At 44.8% G+C, this 15764-nt stretch overlaps 1 pseudogene; it reads right to left on the reverse strand.

Moving 5' to 3' along the window:
- Window positions 1–1491: 1491 nt before the first annotated feature.
- On the reverse strand, window positions 1492–14324 carry LOC124674713 (annotated as a pseudogene).
- Window positions 14325–15764: the final 1440 nt, after the last annotated feature.

The following is a 15764-nucleotide window of genomic DNA, read 5'->3' on the forward strand; positions in this document are numbered from 1 at the left end:
CCATTGAGAAGCACTCTTGCACGCTTGAGTTGTGCACTCAGCAGATTATCCGTTCTGTTCAAGCCACTATCTTTGGCGTTCATGTTGTTGATGACAAGTCGACTCCTTTTGAACATGGTTTCAAGGTCTTTTGCTACTCGCTGACTCAGCGTGGTAGTGAGAACACCAACGAGTCCCCTCCATCTCTGCAAGTTGCGTTGTTTGATTCGAAAGTCGGAAGAAAACCTGGAGTGAAAGGTGGTTTCATCAATCTGTCAAGGCAGGTTGTTTCTGTAGAGATGCGTGGGAAGCTGAAAGTTGTCGTTCAAGCCTACTCACAGTCCGGAGACATCGCTGCACAGGGTCATGTTTTGGTCGTTCCGAAGAGATGCAACACGAGTCAGCATGAACTGGAGCTTGGTGGCTTCAAGGTAGTTTTCACGGTTGCATGGTCTTTGCTGGTTGATGATGAAGATGCGATTTTGATAAATGGAATGGCCGACCCCTTTGCACTATTACCCCCTATGCATCCCTCTATTGCTAGTTTATTAGAGTAGGTAATTTGTTGTGTTCGAGTCTACTTTATGAATAACCATATATATTTATTCATGTGTTGTGTATTGCTTCTTGGGCACTAAATAACATTAGTTAGATCAGATACATATAATAATTCCCTATATAAAGTTGTACCACTTTGCTCAAACCACATCAGTGCATCTACATTAACCTCACATGCCTATGTGACTTATTGGTGGCCACACATCCGTTTGGGTCCACGGTGGGCTTTCCTGGACCCTAGAAAGCCTCATCAAGATATTGAAAAACTCAGTTTGACAGGTCCTGAGGACTCGTTTTAACTCAAAAGCTGACACTCCTCTCTCACCTCCACACCGGCCTCTTCCGGTAATAGCAACTCTATCCAGACACTCAGTGTATAGTGCATATGGCTTTCAATATAATCCCCCAAAGAATTAATGTTACAAAATTTATTTGGCAGTTGGCTAGCGGGAGTGGCCAAAAATGATAAAGCACATATCCAAGTTGGTGTGTGCTGTACTTTGGGCCATTTAAAATGTGAGAAACAACTATATTTTAATCAAAATCTACTTTCATCTATGCATGTTATTCCACTAGCTAACCATTAGATCCGTGTGTGGTTGTACCTACATCAATGGTGAAGCGAGAGGATTTGGCTACTAGGTGCAATCGACTGGAGATGGTTGCTCGGGATATATATAGAACCGAGTGCAGCTGGAGTTTTGATCATAGATTAACATGATGTTGCAGAGCCACTTCATGTTTTTTGTTTTTATTTTTTTAGATGGTTAATACATGTATCGATCATGTGTGACCTATGATGTTATTCTTTATAAAATGGAAATTTTGAATTAGGAAATAAAAGTCCGCATGCATCATCGATACGAGAGGCTGAGACAAGGCCTCCTTTTCGAAAAATATAAATTCTGAGACATCTAGGCCTCGTGTTTTTTCAAAACGGGGATGCCCAGTCTCTGCATTAATTGATGCATACAGCTATTTATTGCATTGTTATTAAATATTACTACCATTATTACACATCATAGTAGGTCACTTAAAGTTGCAACATGAATAAGCCATCTAAAGATACGTATCAGCCACCGATATCTGTCTAGGACTCACGTGAAAACGTTGTTGACTAACCACAATGTCTGTATACAAGCTATGATGGATCCTGAAGGAATCGAATAGAGACGAGCAGATAACCGGTTGGCAGAAAGGCGATGGATGGGAGACGCGGGCGTCGCCGGCGTCTAACGCTCGCACCCGGGCCGGTCATCCGGAGTGTGTCGCCGCCCGGATCTCGCTTCTCTCCTCTCCGTGAGGAGGAATCGGATTCCGAGTCCTGCTCCTCGGAGGTTCCCTTTGAGGCGGCGTTCCAGGTGTTAGCTGAACCGACGACGGTGGGCGGTGCGACTGCGGCCATGATTGATGCGGGCAGGTCCGAAGAGGAGTTGGCTGCCGTTTTCTGGTCGGAGATCGGGTACCCTACCCCAAGGTCTAGGTTTTGGGAGAAGACGCCATTGGTTTGGCAAGCTCCGTCCTCCACACCCGAAGGTACGCATGGTTTTTCTGCCGTTGTCTGCAGGGATGTGCCGGATGAAGCTCGCTGCGGTTTGGAGGCGGATTCGACATGCGGTAGATCATCTACGCCGCCGCTGGCTCCTGTGCGGAAGGAGACGGCTGCGCCGGCGCGACGGGCGTTCTCAGCGTCTCCGACGGGCCTGAGGATTTCAAGGAAGCTGCGCGTTGGACAATGGCATGGTCCGTTGCCGAGGCGAAGGATCACGCCGCCGCCGGTGCTTGGAGATTTCTTCCCGGTCTCCTTCCCCCTCGAGCGGACTTCGTCGGCAGCGGTTGGTGCGGATACGATGACTGAGGCGGAATCAGTGGAGGTTCAAACTCGCGCTGATCATGTGTGTGGGGCCTCTATGCATGCCAGGAGGTCTGGAGGTTGGGAACATCTGTGCCGTCGGATCCGGCACCTACGCTCGGAGGCGTGCCCTAAGTCGGAGGTCTCAGGCTTCAGCAACTCATCTCGACAGCCGCCGCCTCTACCTCCTGGTCGTCTGGCGCCGTCGTCCACCTCTGCTCCCTGGTCTTCGGCTTCCACCACGTTCCCGCGTTCCTTCGCTGCCGTGATCGCTGATCCATCGGCGGTATCCATGTCGGGGCCTCCACCGCGCCCGCCGTCGGGAGGACCTGCTGCTGCTCCGCAACCGCGCATGGCTGCTCCACAGCCGCGCCCGCAGCAACCGCGACCGGTGCAGCCTCTTCCTCAACATCCCCAGCCCATGCCACCCCAAGGTCTTCCCCTGGCAAACTCTGGGATGGCTGCGGCGTTTGTGCCGGCTGGTGCTGGGCAGCCTGGTGCCATGTCACATGGTGGGAGCTTCATGGGTTTCCAGCCGCTTCAACCGCCGTCCCGTCAGCCTGGTCCTCCGGCATACTTCCAGGCTCCTCAGCAGCAGCAACACTTTCCCCATATGCAGCAGCAGCAGATGTATGCTCCGTCTTTTGGTCAGTTTCAGGCTCCTACATACCCTCCGTTGCAGCAGCAACCCTCGCCAGCGCAGGTTGGTGTGCCGTCAACTTCCAAGAACAAACGTAAGAAGAAAAAGGCCCCTGCTGCGGTGCCTTCGGTGGCGGCCTCGTCCTCGACGCCGATCCCCGTTCAGACGCAGATCCCGCAGCTGTTGGTGCCACCTCCCTTGCAGCAGGTGCCTTTCTTGGACCCGGCGTCCTTGCAGCCGCCCACAGTCTCTGCGGTGGCCACAACGCCTTTGCAGCCGGTGGTAGGGGCTGCTGCTGTTCTCCCAGGTGCTGGTAAGGTTAAGAAGGCGGTGAAGTGCTGGAAGTGTGCCGTTGATACTCATGCTACGAAAGATTGCAAGGTGCAGCACTACTGTCTCGTATGTGATAATACGGCACATCCTACTTCTAGATGTCCTACTCTCCGACTTCCAAGACCTTCTGCGTTTGTTGCGGCTCAAGGGTTTGAGGAGTCTCTTTTTCTAGAACTTCCAGACAGTGTGTATAAACCGCATCTTGTGCCTGCTTGTTCTCCTACGGCGCTCGTTAAGTTGGAGGGTCCTATGGTTGCGGCTTCGGTCATTGAGAGGCAGATGGCTCGCATTTGCCCTGCTCCTCTATGGAAATGGGAGGCCCTCGCACATGGTAGCGATGCTTTTCTCATTGGGTTTCCATCAGCTGAAGATCTTGAGAGAGTGGATGGTTTCCAAATGAAGGTGCAGTCATCGGACACTCAGCTTACTATCAGTACATGGAAGGTGCAGGAGATACCACATAAATTTGAGCTTAAACCAGTTTGGGTTCATGTTGAGGGTGTGCCTTATTCTGTGCGTCATTTTCATGGTCTATGGGCGGTGGGCTCTCTGATTGGCACCACCTTAGATGTCGATCTTGTCACCTTGAGGAGTCGGGGTGTGGTGCGTACTGTTGGTGGCCATGTTGGATCCTAAAGTGCTTGAGAAAAGGGCCGATGAGAATGGTCAGCTATATATTGGGGTGACGGTGGTGCTAAAGATGAAGGGGTATGACTTCTTTTTCCGCCGTCAGCCTGAGGACTTTGTTCCAGACCCCGAGTTTGTTCCTTATTTTTGGAGGCGCAAGGGTAATGATCCGGATGATGATGATGCGGCAAAGGACAAGGACAAGGAGGATACTGATGACCCTGCCCGGCCTGTAGAATCTCATACAGTGCATATGGAGGTTGATGCTACGCTTAGTTCAGGGGATACCCAGGCTAAATCAGTGTCAGCTACGGTGCTTTCAAATGCCTTGATCGCCGTAACCCCTTTAACCCCTTTCCAAGAACACCTCATGCAAAAGAAATCGTCGAGGCGGCGCGGATCAGGTCTCCTGGGTTGATTGCACGAATTTCGCCGGTCGCTGATTCATCGCCGGGGACTCCTAGTATGATGCCGATCGTCTCTGTTGTTAATGAGATGGACGCAAGCACCTTGCAGACTACTGGCTCGTCACATGAAGATGGGGCTGATCAGCACATGCATGCAGCGGGTCAAACTGAGGACGTCCTAGTGCTGGCTGAGGCTGCCAATCATGTGTACGTGTCTCCGGCCAGGTTGCTTCAGGATGGCTCGTCCACTGGAGTTGTTGGTCAGGCGATGGACTCCACCACTGCTCCTACAACGACACCAGCTGCCGGCCCAACATGCATGGGGGTCATGGACGTGGGACGGGAGATGTGTGCTGCCACCGTTGGGGAGTCTTCATCGACATTATCTCCCCGGATGGTGGCCATCCGTCGCCGCCTCCTGAGCTGACGTTGGAGCGGGAGGGACCTGCAGCATCACTGCCCTCCCATGCTCCAATGCCGGCGGGTGTTGGCATTGCCGTCTCGTCCACGGCGACCGCGACCGCGTCTCCTGCTTCCATGACGCCATGCTCGTCGACGGCATCCGGGAAGTCTTCAAGTGCGCCTTCTGTTGCGGCCTCGCCGCCCCCATCGCCCACGTCGGTGGCTCCTCCGCGACAACAGCCACCGACATTCCATAGGCGTAGCTCACGCCATGCTATGGATGTAGATGGGGCGAAGGCGACGGATGAGGATACTATGACGAAGGCTATGCGTCGTAAGGCGGCGATAAATCTCGACCCATGTGGTATGAATTCAAGTTCTAAATCTTTTTTACCTTTTTCGGATAATGTGATATCGTCTAAACTTGCTAGTGTAGGAGTCAGTTTAGGATCTAATAAAAATGATATTTCCATTTCGGCTAAAGCTTTGAGACATATGGAATTTGACAGATTAAGAGTCAATCCTAAAGTTTCAGCCAAGTCGGAATCCTCTACACATGATGAGGAAGAGCTGAGTGCCACATTAGATGGTCAGCTTCTTACTCATCTTGTCGGAGAGGTAGCGGAGGTAGATTTGGATGAGATGATGCTAAGTTCTGTTTATGATCTTAAAGCATCTAGTCGGAAATCCAAAGCTAACTCTGCTTCAAAAAAATCTAAATTTTCTTCTAAGGTTAAATCCACAAAATCTACAATGGTTGTACAATGAATGGTATGTTTTTTAATAGCAGAGGTCTTAAAGACTTGGCTAAACATTTACATATCGCGGATTGTATAGCGGATCATTGTTTAGATTTTGTGGGTATTTCCGAGACCGGAAAACGAGATTTCTCTGGGAGCCTTTTAAACCGCATCTCTGGTGGGGTTGACTTCTCATGGTTCTCTCGTCCTCCTCGTGGTCGCTCGGGTGGCATTTTACTGGGCGTCAGGATTTCTACTATGGAAGTGTTGGCTTGTTCGGAAGGAGATTTTCATATTAAACTCCACATCCGTAATAAAGCCGACAATTTCACATGGAGTCTAGTCGCGGTGTATGGTGCCGCCCAAGATAAGTTCAAGGCTACCTTTCTACGTGAATTGGTTAACCTGGCGAAAGATAATCCCTATCCTATAATCATAGGGGGGGATTTTAATTTGCTAAGGTTTTCTCACGAGAAGAGTAGGGGCCGTTTCGATAGCCATTGGCCTTTCTTATTCAATGCTGTCATTGACAGTCTGGATTTGAGAGAGGTTGAAATGGTTGGTCGACAGTTCACTTGGGCGAATAATCTTCCCGAGCCTACTTATGAGAAACTTGATCGCGTACTGATGGATCCTGATTGGGAATTAAAATTTCCTATGGTCACTGTACGTGCTCTTCCTCGCATAGTAGGTTTGTCAGATCATGCTCCCATATTATTAACGACCGGAACGCCTAGAACACAAAGTAAACGCCAATTCAAATTTGAATTGGGTTGGTTACAGCGTGATGGTTTTTCGGATATGGTTAAGCGTGTATGGGAGAGACCTGTTACTGGCGTCAGCCCCATACAAAGGTGGAATAATAAAATTCGCGCACTGCGAAAACACCTTGGTGGTTGGGCAAGGCATGTAGCAGGGATTTTAAAGTCTGAAAAGTTGCGCTTGTCAACCCTGATTGATGACCTGGAAGCTCTCGCTGAGACACGGTTGTTATCAACGCAAGAAATTGAACTTAAGAGTCAATATAATGCGCAGATGGCTTCCATGTTGAGAGAAGAGGAGCTGAAATGGTATCAACGATCAAAGGTACAATTTATCCTAGAAGGAGACTCGAACACAAGATACTTCCATTCTGTCGCTAATGGCAGACATAGGAAGAAACTTATTCATTCTCTTGTTCGGGATGAGGGTACGATTGTTGGGCATGAGCAACTTAAATCTTACATTACTAATTATTATAAGGATCTTTTTGGGGAACCGGAAGAAGGAACTTTCACTTTGGAAGAATCCAGGACTCAGGATATTCCCCAAGTATCCGCGGAGGAAAATGCCTTTCTTACGGCTCCCTATTCAGAGGAGGAGGTGAGAAAGGCGGTTTTCCTAATGGAGCATAATAAAGCACCAGGGCCGGATGGTTTTCCAGCAGAATTTTATCAAAATTTCTGGGACACAATCAAGTCGGACCTTTTAGCTTTGTTTTCTGCATTGCACGAAGATCAACTTGAACTGTTTCGTCTTAATTTCGGTGAGATAATCTTATTGCCAAAGGTTATGGAAGCAGAACGGATTCAACAATACCGTCCTATCTCGCCTTCTTAACGTGAGCTTTAAGATCTTTACAAAAACCGCAACTTTAAGACTTAACTCGGTTGCTGATCATGTTGTGCGACCGTCTCAGACGGCCTTCATGCAAGGAAGAAACATCCTGGACGGGGTAGTAACTTTGCATGAAACAGTGCATGAGCTTCACCGAAAAAAGTTGAATGGTGTTATTTTAAAAATTGACTTTGAAAAGGCTTATGACAAAGTCAAATGGTCTTTCCTTCAACAGACACTCAGGATGAAAGGTTTTTCTGATGAGTGGCGTGCTTTAATTCATAATTTCATTTTCGGTGGAAGTGTTGCCATTAAAGTCAATGATGATGTGGGCAATTACTTTCAGACGAAAAAGGGATTACGACAAGGTGATCCTTTATCTCCTATGTTATTCAACATAGTAGCGGATATGCTTGCTATTATTATTGAGCGCGCAAAAGTGGATGGTCATATTGAGGGGGTAGTACCACATCTTGTTGATGGTGGACTTTCTATCCTTCAATACGCTGATGACACAATTCTATTCATGGAACATGATCTTGAAAAGGCAAAAAATCTTAAGCTGATCCTATCAGCCTTTGAGAAGCTTTCAGGTCTTAAAATTAACTTCCATAAAAGTGAATTGTTTTGTTTCGGCGAAGCCCACGATGAGGCCTCCTTGTATGCTGAACTTTTTGGCTGCGGGATTGGTCAGTTTCCTATCAGTTACTTGGGTATCCCGATTCATTATCGGCGACTCAATTTAGCTGAATGGAAACATGTCGAGGAAAGACTTCAGAAGCGTTTATCGAGTTGGAAAGGAAAGTTACTATCTCTAGGTGGTCGTTTGGTTCTCATTAACTCAGTACTAAGTAATATGGTACTGTATATGATTTCCTTCTTCCAGTTGCCTAAAGGAGTCTTGCGTCGATTGGATTACTTTCGATCTAGATTCTTTTGGCAAGGAGATAGTGAGAAAAAGAAATATCGACTGGCTAAATGGAACGTAGTTTGCCGTCCAAAAGACCAGGGAGGACTCGGGATTCATGATCTTGAGGTTAAGAATCGAGCCCTTCTTGGAAAATGGTTATTTAAGCTTCTTTCAGAAGAAGGTTTATGGCAAACAATTCTCAAAAGAAAGTATGTAGGCTCGAAGGCTTTGTCCCAGGTCATCTGGAAACCTGGAGACTCACATTTTTGGGCTGGTCTTATGGCAACGAAGAAATTCTTCTTTCCATATACATCTTTCTCTATCAAGGATGGATCTCAGATACGTTTCTGGGAAGATAAGTGGTTAGGCAATACCACTCTTCGGGAACAGTATCCAGCTTTATATAGTATTGTACGCCACAAATCTGATACCATTGCAACGGTGATGCAAAATTCACCATTGGAGATGTCATTCAGACGTGACCTTATAGGGCCCGAGGCTTGCATCCTGGAATGCGTTGCTTCAACGACTCGAGAGGGTCCAGTTGACGCATGGGTCTGATGTGGTTCACTGGAATCTAAAAGAGAGTGGTAAATTCTCTGTTGATTCTATGTATAAAGCGTTGATTCAATCCGATACGCCAGTTGTAAATAATAAAAAAATCTGGTCCATGAAGATTCCATTAAAGACGAAGGTCTTTACCTGGTATCTTCGTAGAGGGGTTATCCTTACTAAGGACAATCTTGTGAAACGTAGTTGGCAAGGTAGTAAAAGGTGTGTTTTTTGTCTTCACGATGAGACTATCAATCACCTTTTTTTCCAATGTCAATTTGCGAGATCTATATGGTCAATAACCCAAATAGGTTCTACCTTGTACCCACCTCGGAGCGTTGCGCATCTTTTTGGCAGCTGGCTCAATGGGGTGGAGCATAGGTTCAAAACTTTTATTCGGGTGGGGGCGATTGCCATTATTTGGTCGCTATGGCTATGTAGAAATGACAAGATTTTCCATGATATTAACTCATCTTGTTTGCAGGTTATATACCGGTCCACCGCTTTGCTCCGTTCGTGGTCTTTGCTACAACGAGTAGAGAGTCGCGACCTCTTTATGGAGGTATCTACACGATTGGAGGATGTGGCGAAGGATATTTTTCCCAACATGGTTGGCGGCGTAATCTACGGATAGAGCCTCCCGCGCCATAGGAGGGTGTTCTTTTTTTCTTGTTTTATTCAGTTCTTGTAACAGAGTGGTACTTGTGTGTGTGCGGCTATGTGCATCGTGTTATGCAGAGGCCGGGTGTAATACTTTTCTAAAGTAATGAAAGCGCCCTTTATCGAAAAAAGCTATGATGGATCCTGGAACCATATGCTCGCCAAGAGTTACTGAAAAAAGGGCGCAGATCTTGCAGGTAGATACTACATTGGCTCGATGAAAAGTCTCTCAATTGTTTTCTCAAGATGCTCACTGGCCGTGTACGCATCGTTCATGTTGTCATAGATGAAAGACGCGCTAAGGGCCAAGCTGATAATACGTTGCATAGCTGGGAGTAGAACACGATTTCCAAACCGAGCTTGGTTCAAAGTCCTCCATTCGTCTTCCATGAGTGCATCAATCCTTGCGATCGCCACGTCGCTCGTGACACTGTACTCGTTGATGTAACAATCCACGGAGCTTGCAACATCGCTGTTGCACTTTCCACGCTGCATATTAGAAGTATCACGTTGATTAAATAGCATGCATATGTTCATGCTTACTAAAAAAAGGCATACTATCAGTAGTTTTCCATTCTAAAGCTTGTATATGGGTTTTACCCACATTTGAAAGTGTAAGTTGTGTGGTCGATTGCTGAAATTTGAGTTTGACCTACTGCTATACTAATTTAATAAAGGTTAACGATGCAAATGTAAAATCATTAGAGATAATTTTCAATGTGCACAAGACAATATCACTTTTTTGTCATGAAATACTCATCATTAACTTGATTGTTCGTGAAACTAATAATCTAGGATACATTTCATTAACCAGAGAGTAATATGCATGAATAAATTGACCTTGAAAGGATCTATACCTTAAATGCAGCAAGGTCGTTCATAAAACGTACAATCTTTCCGGTTGCTGGACATCAGCTGTCCACTTGAGTGCTTGCTTCATTATCGTGTCACCCATGCCAGTCATCATACTTACACATACTGTTGGTGCACCTACGGTTAGGCTAGTCAGATTCACCTGGTCTACAAATCTTGGCTTGTGATTCTTGTGAGACCATTCGGCTTCTTGGAGATAACCAGTCACATTATTTTGGATCTACATGCACAAGAGAAATAACTAACTGTTAATTATTGTTGTTATTTTTCCTCAATTATTACGATGCTATTACCAATAAGAAAAATTGATGTGACATAATGTACATGTTAAAAGAAAATAAATCAGGGCATGCAGCCTAGAGAACTTCTAGATAAATTATTCTATGTTCATACCGCTTTTTTTAGATGATAAATATCATAGTTGATATCAATTGGCATTTCACCCTCAATATTTTTGAAGGTCCTCAACAACTCAATATAAAACTTCTTCAGGTACTCCGGTAGAAGAGAAATGGCACTCTCATCCCATCTACATCACAAGGATTGTTGCACGAAATGGTGAGGGAAAAATAGTTAGATTGACCATTAGTGTGTTAATTATATCTAAATACTAGAAAGAACCACACATGACCTATGGGTTCATCGATTGATCAACGGAAATAATGTAGAGTGAGACCAAACCTTTGTACGGCTTCATGTAGCTTCCGACAATCCTCTATGGTACCATGGGTATCATATGTGTCATCTAAAATAGTAATTAGCAGCATCATCTTGGCGATGATAATGCGGGGGAGCTCAAAGCATCTCTCGTAGTATATCACATAGGCGCAAGTGTAGCTCTCTACCACACGGTTGCGAATATAACTTAGTCCAATGCTATCATAAATATGTTTCCACCACCTGCTAATTCAAGCAGAGTCATTTTAAATAGTAATTTTGGGCACAATGTACGAACATAACTTGCCTAGCCCTATTAAGAGTTAATATTACTCCATCCGATCCGAAAAAAGAGTCGGGCGGCTAGTACAATCACATTTTACACTTACACCCTTGGGAAATCAGAAAACTAGCCTATCAGTTGACTGGATCTGGCCGATGCTAAAACTTCCATGCGAGAAGCAGCTTCCATGCATCCGGCGCCGCGCGTACGCACTCCTCCGCCTCCACCTTGCACCCCCTCCGTCGCGGTCGCCGGTAGATCCACGCGAGCGCTCCAAACGGCTGGCGTGCCCTTCTCTCGCGCTCTTCTTGCTGAGCAGCTCCTCTTCCACCTCGCCTCCCTTCACGCCGGCACTACCCACTCCGCTGCATCATCGCCACCCTGTCCCGCCGTTCTTCCCGGCCTGGATTATGTAGAGTTGGCCGGAAGTGGTAGATCAAGCCATGCACGGTGGTGCTTCTCTTTCCGGTGAGGGGAAAAATCGCGGACGGGGTCGAGCGCGGTGTGCGGGTGTGTGGTTGCTGGTTGGGTAGGACATGGAGTGAGGGTCGTGGAAGAGACAAATGCAAGGTTGTTTTCGTAAAATGACCCATCCGACACTTTTTCCGGATCGGAGGGAGTACTATGGTGCATGCCACGGGTATGCCGGATTGTATATTAATGTTAAAATCATGTTATTGGACTGGCTTGCCAAGTCTTTTGTGTAAAAAAAAATCCACAACCGACACTAATAATTGTAACATATGGTGCTTACAAAACACGAATAACTACTACCCATAAAAGATATCTTAGATTTATCTAAATTTAGGTGTATCCAGATACTATTATGGTACGGAGGAAGTAATATAAACACCTTAGTCAGTCCGTCCTTCAAACCACTGAGATACTTCAGGTATTGTAGTCAGTTTACTCTATAAAATCTTCTACAAAAAATACTCTAATTAATTTTATATTCATAAATTAAGGCCTAACCTAGTGAACCATCTCCCCTCACACATGTTCGTGAACGTGTGCGCGCGCGTGTGTGGGTTTGGCAAAGGCACTTCTATATGATCACATATGTAGTTGCCCTCTTCGTCCTCGCTGATAAAATCCTCCTCGCGCCACCACCTGAAGAGATGGGTTGAAGAAGCTAATAAAGCGATAGGAGATAGTGTGACTTAGAGGAGGCGCCTTGTCTAAGGAGGCGTCTTGGGCAAGGAGACGCTACGTGTCCTCGCTGCATCCAAAGCAAAGGAGACTCCGCCCATCTTGCCCCCATTCATCGACATCCACGTGGCATGTGCTACTGCCACCACAAGTTGTTAGTTTAACATTTTTATTAAAAACGTTTTTGTCTTTGTTTTTCAAGGATTTAGAATACCTATAGTAGTTAATATCAAATGATAGTGTAGGATAAGGAGGATGCATTCCTCAATTCAAATTATGAGAAAACTATAAAAAAAATTGCTGTAGTGTGGTTCTCATCTTTTATGTGCACCATTATAAAAAAAACAAGGTGGAGCTAAATTCAACTTTAAGACTGACATGTTTTCTATGTGAAATTCTCTATAATTAATATTTTGATACCAAAAACTCGTTTTTTCTAAAATTTCTATGTCAAATTTTTTTTAGTTATTGTTGATAACTTATATGCAGATAACTACACTCTTGAGTGTTTCAGCGGCCATGCATGTCTTCTCGAGCCAAGTAGTGGCATTCCGTTTATAGAAACGGAAGTGTATGTGAAAGCATGTACACCTCAATTATTTATGTATTAGGTTTCGTTTTTTTTTGCTTTGTCAATGAAGATAAAAGAGAACAAAAAAAACATACTCAGTAATAGCTTTGAGCTCCTTCAAATGGACATGTTGCAATAGGTTGAAATCTAGTTTTGCGAGCTCTAGTAGAACTGGGTTATGCCCTTCCTCTTCTTCATACTCCGAGATATAATACAATGTTTCCACCCTCTTACAGCTCCTTGGCAATGGTCTATGAAGTGCGCGTTTGACTTGCTGAGCTAGAGGGGACTTGAGACTACCACTCACTAATTCAAGATGATGCCTTGCAAAAAATATGGCCTCTTCAAGAGCTGGTTCACCATGAATAAGAAGATGGGCTGCGTTATATAAACACAATAGTACGCTTGGCTGACTAGTTATATCCCTCTTAAAGGTTCCGTCTTCACCCTTGAATTTGTTGAACACATCTGCAAGATACGTATAATAATTAATGTACTTTCTCCGGTTCAAAAAAATTGCCCAAAAATAGATGTATAGGGAGTACTAATTTTATCTACCAATGAGAAACTTCAAAAAAAATATAAGCAATCATTAAAGTAAAAGATGTTGGACCAGGTGCTTTCCAGAAGAACATATATTTATGAGCATGACTATAATGAATATAGTGAGGCTCATAAGTCAGTTTCAATAGGAATTATGTGGCATTTATAGACACTGATGTTTTCGTTGCCAGATGTAGATGGGTCGTCATATGTACTATACATTACCTGGAGATACCCAGTGTCCATGCTCCCTAAGCAAGCGAAACCGAAGAGCCTCTTCATGCAGGCTGGCTGAACTAGTAAGTTTGTTCTCAAGGATTTCACTTAAAGTGTTGTGAATCTGCTCCTCGAAGAGGTGATCTATTCCGAGATGTTGGAGGGTATCGAGCAAGAACATTCCCTCCGTGCTATTGCTAGTGTTAAACATCATGTGGACGTCCTCCTTCAGTTTATCGGCTCTCGTCATCATCCAATCCTCTGACCTCTGCCATGCAGGAATCGATCAATCAAGAGAGTAACTTCTTTTTCTTCGAAAATTGGTAGTCTTAGCCTCCGCATCAGTTGATACCATATGGTTGATACATATGGCCTTTTATTAACTTATTTAGTAGTTCAGCAGAGTCTTACAAGTGCTTGCAAAACATGCGTGTAAGCGTATGTAAATTAACAAAGTTGTAAACCCGGCCAGATGCTAAATAACGGGCTAGGTTTTCATTTGTGTACCTGCTGTGGCTTTGGCTCGTACTCGATGAAGAAGTCGCCCCATGGCGAGGGCTCAAACTCAGAGCCTAGCTTCTTCTCAGGAGTGGCAGCAGTGCCGGAGGGCGCCATGCATGTACTCCCCGGCCTTATGCGCACGATGCTTTACTCCAGCTAGGTGGCTAACAACAGCGTGCTTTGGGAACCAGAGAGATCAACGTCTGGTCTTTAAATACTCCTATTACGCCCCCACAGAAAAGAAAAACTCTTGGGACATTTTACTCTAAATTTTGTGTGGCGGTTCGAGAAGAAAACCCTGGGACCAAAAACACACCTGAGGCCTTGTTTGGTAGTGGAGTATTTGTGGGGATTAGTGGGGATAATACTCTAGAGGATTTGGTGAAACCCCTACCTTCACCCAATCCCCACAAAACCCCATTCCATATACTCTCTAATCCCCACTCCTAAAAACTGTTCATTTGGTTGGTAGGGATTGGAGCACAGTGAAAACTGAAATCAACAAGAGAAATCAACGTGAAGTAGCAAAGATTTAATTTTTATACCATTGGCCACACGACACTTACATTGAAATCTGAACTAAAACTTATATGAGATTTTGATAACCTTTATGTCATTGTGACTATTCGTGCGTATCAGGTCCAATACCAGGTCCAATACGGCAGTGACATTGATAGTTCAGAACCCAGGATACAGATATTTGTGCTACTACAAAATGACACTACAAAATGTTGTAAATTCCAAATTCTGACCAACCATGACAGTACAAGATGTTGTAACAAGTTGCACCAATCAACAACAGAGGCGAGCAAACATCTCAAGTGCCATCAGTGGTAGAAACTGCAGCGATCTGTGCCACAGTAGAAGGTAGCGTTGGCTGCGGAGGCTTTTGGAAATCGGAACCTGAACAAAACATTGCATTGGAATAAGTTTGGTTCCAACATCCAGTATGCTCAGAAGTCTCAAGATGCCTAACTATGAAATGAGAATAAAGCTATTGAGTTGTTAAGTGCCTTTGCATTTCAGATAATAGTAGTTCGATATCAGGGAGTAATTAAAAAAATGACCAAAAGCATCTACTTTGCACATAAATTATTCAAAACAGGGGCCAACTAGTAATACACAAGCAGGGAGCAACCTACATTATTCAAAACAGGGAGCAAAAGCATCTACTTTGCACATAAATTATTCAAAACAGGAAGTAACAATAGTACTAAATTTAATTGGCACTTCACACAAGGCAAAGGCATACAATAAATGTTAAATGGATCAGCTAGCTCGACAGCAAACCAGAGCAAGATATGGAGCAGCTAGCTCGACAATAAACACTAATGACCACAGCCCAGACAGTCTAGCAGCCATTGATCCATCCAAACAACAACAGCCTAGAAAAACTAACAACAACCATCTATATTATACTACATGAGATAACTTATATATCAAGAGATAAAAATTACTAGGTACTAACTGAGGTAACTTATATCCAGTCTGGATCTAGAGACTTTTTCTTATCAATGTCAAGAATATTACTTCAGTACCAGGTTAGTTTCTATCAACTAACAAAAGATCTCATTCCCACAGCTTATATCTTCTTGTAAATTTTGGGAAATGAGCTGCATACCCACAGGAGCATATAGTATGTAAAATGAAAAAACAACATATTAAATTTGGTTCCAACATCCAGTATACTCAAAAAGTCTCAAGATGCCTAGCAA

Source organism: Lolium rigidum, chromosome 7 (genome assembly GCF_022539505.1).
Source record: "Lolium rigidum isolate FL_2022 chromosome 7, APGP_CSIRO_Lrig_0.1, whole genome shotgun sequence".
In the NCBI taxonomy this organism is placed as follows: Eukaryota; Viridiplantae; Streptophyta; class Magnoliopsida; order Poales; family Poaceae; genus Lolium; species Lolium rigidum.